The sequence below is a fragment of the Alexandromys fortis genome, unplaced genomic scaffold (genome assembly GCF_014885135.2).
Source record: "Alexandromys fortis isolate MF-2015 unplaced genomic scaffold, M_Fortis_MF-2015_v1.1 scaffold_89, whole genome shotgun sequence".
Classification (NCBI taxonomy): Eukaryota; Metazoa; Chordata; class Mammalia; order Rodentia; family Cricetidae; genus Alexandromys; species Alexandromys fortis.
The window spans coordinates 4,176,255-4,182,747 of record NW_026067973.1 but is presented as its reverse complement, the minus strand read 5'-3'; positions in this window follow the sequence as shown (position 1 = coordinate 4,182,747).

Genomic DNA, 6,493 nt, shown 5'->3' with positions numbered 1-6,493 from the left:
CGGCTGTTTTGTTTTTTGTTTGGTTGTTTGAGACAGGGTCTCACTGTGTAGCCCTGGCAGGCCTGGAACTCACATAGAGGAGGTTGACCTTTAACCTACAGAGATCAATCTGCCTGTGCTTTCTAGGTGTTGAGCCTTTTTAAAAAAAAATCAGGTGCAAGTGTGCCATGGCATGTGTGTCAGTGTAGGTTGTAGGCACATGCGTGCCATGGCATGTGTGTAAGTGTAGGTTGTAAGCATATGTGTGCCGTGGCATGTGTGTAAGTGTATGTAGGTTGTAGGCACATGTGTGCCATGGCATGTGTGTCAGTGTAGGTTGTAGGCACATGTGTGCGCCATGGTGTGTGTGTAAGTGTAGGTTGTAGGCATATGCGTGCCATGGCATGTGTGTGGCGGTCAGATGACAACTTTCCAGAGCCGTCCATTCCCTTCCACTATAGGTTCTGTGGCTCCACGCCAGCTCCGCAGGCTTGTTCAGCAAGTCCTTTTACCAACAGAGCCATCTCACTGGCCCAGGTCTCCCCTGTGAGTGTGAGCACGCTGCCTCCCAAGGAAATATTCTACTGAGTGCGGTCTGGAAAATAGTTCCAAATTCAAAGCATGGTTTCTTCTGAATTGCTTCCCGTTATCATAAAATCTACAATTATTAGGAGGAATCACGGTGTCAGGGGTTGCTCGTATACAAGGAGGAGGTACTTGCCCTGGTCTCAGGGACTCACTAGACGTCTGGGAAGCCCCGCAGAGAAGGCGGTTTGGAAAGTTGTTCAAAAATCCTTGGATCCCAAAGACCTCCTTGGGTTCCCAACTGGAGGTATATTACCTGAAGGAGATGTGAGGACTGGGGGCTGGGAGGGTAGCTCAGCAGCTCAGAGCATTGGCTGTGCAAGGCGTGAAGACCTAAGTTTGAACCCTCAGTATACACATTAACAAAAAACAACAACAAAATCCAGTCATGACTTACCTGTAACCCCAACACTTTGGAGGATAGAGACAGGGGGATTGCCTGGGCTTACTGCCTAGCCCAAGGTTAGTGACAGACTCTGCCTCAAGGGAATAAGACAAGAAGAGAGGGAGAATAGGGCACTGGCATCCTCCTTTGGTCTTCTCATGGGCATGACACACACACACACACACACACACACACACACTCACGTGTTGGTGAAACTGTGCACATATAAGCACCTCCATTTATATACATATGTGCTGCTATAACTGCACACAGGTATGTTCATGTGATAGCTTAACTGTGTCTATATGTGTACCCCCAAATGTGAGGAGCCATTTCCCTCCTAAAAATCATTACAGGAACCATCACTCTGGGGAGTCTGCAGAGAACCCCACACCCATAATTATGTTAAGAATCATTCTATTGACAAAACCTGCCCCACACCCAATTAAGCTGTTGATGGAGAACTATCTGTTAGCGGAACCCACCCTACATTCCAGCTATCCAGGGAACTAGGTGTGTCAACTCTTGTCTTTTACGTGACCTGACCACCGAACGTAACCTCCTGGCCTACACGACCCGGACCACGCGGTGAGATCCCTTGCCCTGCCCCCCAAGCCCTCATCCAGGGGCTATATAAGCAGCAACCAGGACCCTAATAAACGGAGGCTGTGACAAACTTAGCATGGCCTTCTCCTTGTTTCCTAGCTTATTCTCTTCCAGATAGCACCCCTCCGTGACCCTGGAGTAACTGATTGCAGGGTGGGTTGCGACTCCTAGACTGAGTAACCCACCCAACGCAATCGACACCTACACATACATACATATTATGGGTACAGATGCTGGTGTAACTTCACGACCATATACACAGATTCTCCCCCCTCCAAAGAAACCACAGTACTCTGCATCATGTTGCAACCGTTGTGGGTTTCACAAATGAGATTACAGCTGGGTGTGGTGGGCATGCCTGTAACCTCAGAAAGCTGAGCTGGGTGGGAAGGGTGTGTGTGTGTGGGAGGGGTTCCATGAATTCAAGACTGGCACAGGCTTCAGAGTGAGGCCTTGTCTTGAGTTCCCCCTCCACCCCTCAAAAGCCGTTTTCTCTCACCGCTGCTTTGAAAGCACAGTATTTAGACATACCTCTAGATATTACTATGCAACACTGTAAACAGCCAAGGCAGGTGTTTCTGTGACCATAAGTGAAATACACTGAAAATTCTAGCTCAATGTAATGACTTCCTTTTGTAATCCCTTATGTTTTACTTCATACATTTAAGAACACTGTTTGTGGGGAAGAGGGGGTCCACAGGTCACAAAAGAACTCCATGTACCAAATCCACAGAGCATTCAAGTCCTCTGGTTTAGTATCCACCATATCTTTCTACTAACTGCGATAAATAGAAGGTTCCCATTTACAAGTTAAGCCCTGGCCCCAAATTTACAGCTGAAATAATTTTTTTTTCTCATTTAAATCTTGTTCTCAGGCAGAAGTAGAGCAGACCACCATAGTCTTAGCTGTAGACTACTCTACGGAGTGGGTTACCTTCAAAAAACGCATCCTTTCCTTTTCTTTTCAATTGCTTTGAAGTCTATGATTGTTTGCCTACATGTCTACATGTGTACTGTGTGTGTATCTGGTACCCACAGAGGCCAGGAGAGAGTTTTGGTTCCCCTGGAACTGGAGTTACAGACAGTTGTAAACTGTCATGTGGCTATTAGAAACTAAACCAGGGTCCTCTTTTAAAAACAGCAAATGCTCTCTACCCCCAAGCCATCTCTCCAGCCCCAACATGTACTTCCTTTAAAGTTTTATTTTCTTCCATTGAGGGGCATATAGGTTGTTTCCAGGTTCTGGCTATTACAAATAATGCTGCTATGAACATAGTTGAACAAATGCTTTTGTAGTATGATTGGGCATCTCTTGGGTGTATTCCCAAGAGTGGTATTGCTGGATCCTGAGGTAGATTGATTCCCAATTTCCTGAGAAACCGCCACACTCATTTCCAAAGTAGTTACACAAGTTTGCATTCCCCCCAGCAATGGATGAGTGTTCCTGTTACTCCACATCCTCTCCGGCATAGGCTATCATTGGTGTTTTCGATTTTAGCTATTCTGACAGGTGTAAGAAGGTATCTCAAAGTTGTTTTGATTTGCATTTCCCTGATCGCTAAGGAGGTTGAACATGCCCTTAAGTGTCTTTTGGCCATTTGAACTTCGTCTGATGAGAATTCTCTTTTCAGTTCAGTACCCCATTTTTAATTGGGTTAATTAGAATTTTAATGTCCAGTTTCTTGAGTTCTTTATATATTTTGGAGATCAGACCTTTGTCTAATGCAGGGTTGGTGAAGATCTTCTCCCATTTAGTAGGACGCCTTTTTGTCTTAATGACCTTGTCCTTTGCTTTACAGAAGCTTCTCAGTTTCAGAAGGTCCCATTTATTCAATGTTGCTCTTGTCTGTGCTACTGGGGTGAAGAATGGCTAAAGAAAGTGTGGAATATATACACATTAGAGTACTACTCAGCAATAAAAAATAACGACATCTTGAATTTTGCATGCAAATGGATGGAAATAGAAAACACTATCCTGAGTGAGATAACCCAGACTAAAAAAAAGATGAATATGGTATGTACTCACTCATTAGTGGACTCTAGCCATAAACAAAAAACATTAAGCCTATAGTTTGCAAGCCTAGAAATGCCAAATAACAAGGTGAACCCAAAGAAAAACATATATAGATCCTCCTGGAAACTGGAAGCAAANGCCTCAGACAGAGCAGCCCCTGAGTGGCCAAATGCAGACTTCAGTGAGGAGTGGCCCTACAGGACTTTGGGCTCGGGACACTTCCCAAAGCAGCTGCTGAGCAGAAGCAGGTCGGAAAATGGCGCCAAGCACAGCCGGCTACTAAAGCAGCACTCCGCCCACCTGAGAGGCCACAGTGATAGTACTGAAATTCCTCCCCCCCTTGCTTATGCTGTGCACCCAGGTGTTCGATTCTGGGGTGTACAGAAAAAAGGGGGGGTTCCCCCTCGCTATGTCTAAAGCATTTAACTATGGACACAAGAACTGCTGATTATTCCTGAATGTCCCACACTTTTATTACCTGTTGGAGACTTTGATTTCCCCTACTGTTCTCCAGGACTATAAAGAAAAGCAGGCTGCTCTCTGCCTTCGCCATGCCCACCTTGCTGAGAAAGGCTTTGCAGCCACTGCCGGCTAAATCCTCCCAGCTGCCTTGGTCACAGCCCAAGCCTGGGAACTCTGCTTACAGCCACCTGCCCCCGCAGGTAGCTACTGACTGAAGCGAGGAGGGACCCGGGAGGTTCCAGAGCCCAATTCCAAACAGCCTTCCGGAGCTGCTTGCTAGTTTCACAGAAAACTGCCCCCAGCTCCCAGACCACAGCTATGAAAAGCTTGGGGTTCAGCAATGCCCAAGCAGAGCCGGTTTTGATGGTGCATGCTGGTAAAAAGGCAGGGCAGCAATGATGAATGAGCTGAGCAGCCTACTTAAAGGGACATCACCTGGATGGCAGAGAAGCTTTTTCTTACCAGAAAGATCAAAGAAGAAATCTTCTCGAGGTTTGGCCTGCTCAAGGTAATCGAGGTTGATAATAAAACTGCCTTGTTGCTCAAAAAAAAAAGTCAGGGCATAGGTAAGACTGAAAAAAATTACATTGTACATACAGACCCCAGAGTTCAGGACAGGTAAAAAAAATAAAGACCCTTACCAAATTAGCCTTTGGAATCTGACACTAGAGACTGGGTACAGCTCCTTCCCCTAGCCCTGTTCTGTGTACGAAACACCCCGTCTCAGCTTGGACTAACCCCCTATAAAATCCAATATGGGGGACCGCCCTCTTAGTTTCCTAAGGCCCCTCGTGACCCATTTGCTCACAAACCCCATCTGCAGGTGCGGTTAAAGGCTCTCCAGATCTCCGAGCCCAGGCATAGAGACCCCTGGCCACCCTGACACCTGGAAAACTCGCATTCGTTCCAGAATTGGCGCCTGGGGTATATCTGGAGGGACATAAAAAAAGCTACAGCACCCCACAGCCAGAACAGCAGCTGCCCGCTCATACCTGCAATCCACGCCTCCTCAAGCCCTTGCTTTTTGATACCCCTGCCCTCACCCCTGATTTCTGTCAACTAGTGGCAGAGCTAGCCTCCTGGAATATCTGAGATACATATCCCCCACAGCTGACCCTGGAGGCTGGCAGATTTTCCCCTGGAGAAAATATTTGGGCACGGGGGTCCAGAACATAGATACTTCCCCAAAACAATGCTCCATGTGGAGCACAGGGATCTGTGACATCTCCCCCCTTGTCTCCCAGGGGTGAGCAGCGGGACTGTCTCCATGAATGACCAGAGCCTGCTGCTGCAGGCCAGACTAGACCCCCCCTAAAGGGGCCCTAGCTATCCCTGCTGCTGCCCGCTGGACTAAGCTACTCTCCCTGCTTCTCTGCTGGCACCTCCCAACACCAGCCCGGGCACCAGAAAATCTCACACCCGTTCCAGCCTGGATCCATGTGTCTCACGTCAAGCCTGCACCTCCACAGGACGACCCAGGACCTTCCAAATGAAAGTTTCAGCGTACCCAAAATCCTCTCAAGGAGACTTGATTCTGCCAGGCTTGCTGATCTTTGCCCTGATGTTTAATCTGGACCCTGACTAACTTTGAGACTGGGCAAGCCTTAAGGCTAGCCACTGGAGTTCATCCCATGAATACCTGGTTCCCCCAGCTAACTTTTGACCTGTGTTTAGCAAATTACTCTTGGGAGGATACTGAGCAAACCCCTGAAAACTTTTATCCTGTATGCAAATATTCTAAATGATATGTTTATCCGGGGAAAAAAACAATATGGGGGGGGCTAAAATATTTTATTGTACTGCCTGAGGATGTAAAACCAATGTCAATGTCTCCTGGTTGAGGGTTAACAAAAAGGACTTAGTCTCTTTCACCTGTACCACACCAGAAAAAAGTCTAAAACAGGCAATACTTGGGGTTTATAGTTACATGATCCAGAAAAAAAAAGACATAGGGATTCTGTTCACCCTATGAGTTGTTGTAACACCTTCAATGACCATAGTACCCTATAGGGCCCAACCCGGTATTATCTGACCAGAGCCAATAAGCCCCTGCCGAGGTTGTTCCCCTTGCCAGGGCCCTGGGCCCCACTCCTAGTGCTAAAAACCCTTCTGCAACATCTGCTTCACTGCTGACAAGCTCTAACATAGGCCAGCGACTGTTTGACACAATCTTGTTGGCTATGCTTGTCAGCAGGACCTCCCTAATATGAGAAAATAGTTTCATCTGACAGTTTATTGATCTATGATGGGTCTATAACACTGGTTTGTTAATTTCTGTATACAGATCCAATTGGTCCTCCAAATTTACTAATATCTCAAGATTGAGATATTTGACCAAATAAGAGGAGGGAATGTAAGACTTTAAGACAATCCTGAAGCCATTTTTGACAATTCTGAATCCTCTCAGCCTCTGTGCCATAGTGCTTCCCCTCCTCCCCTGGGAACCAAAGACCTAACAGCTA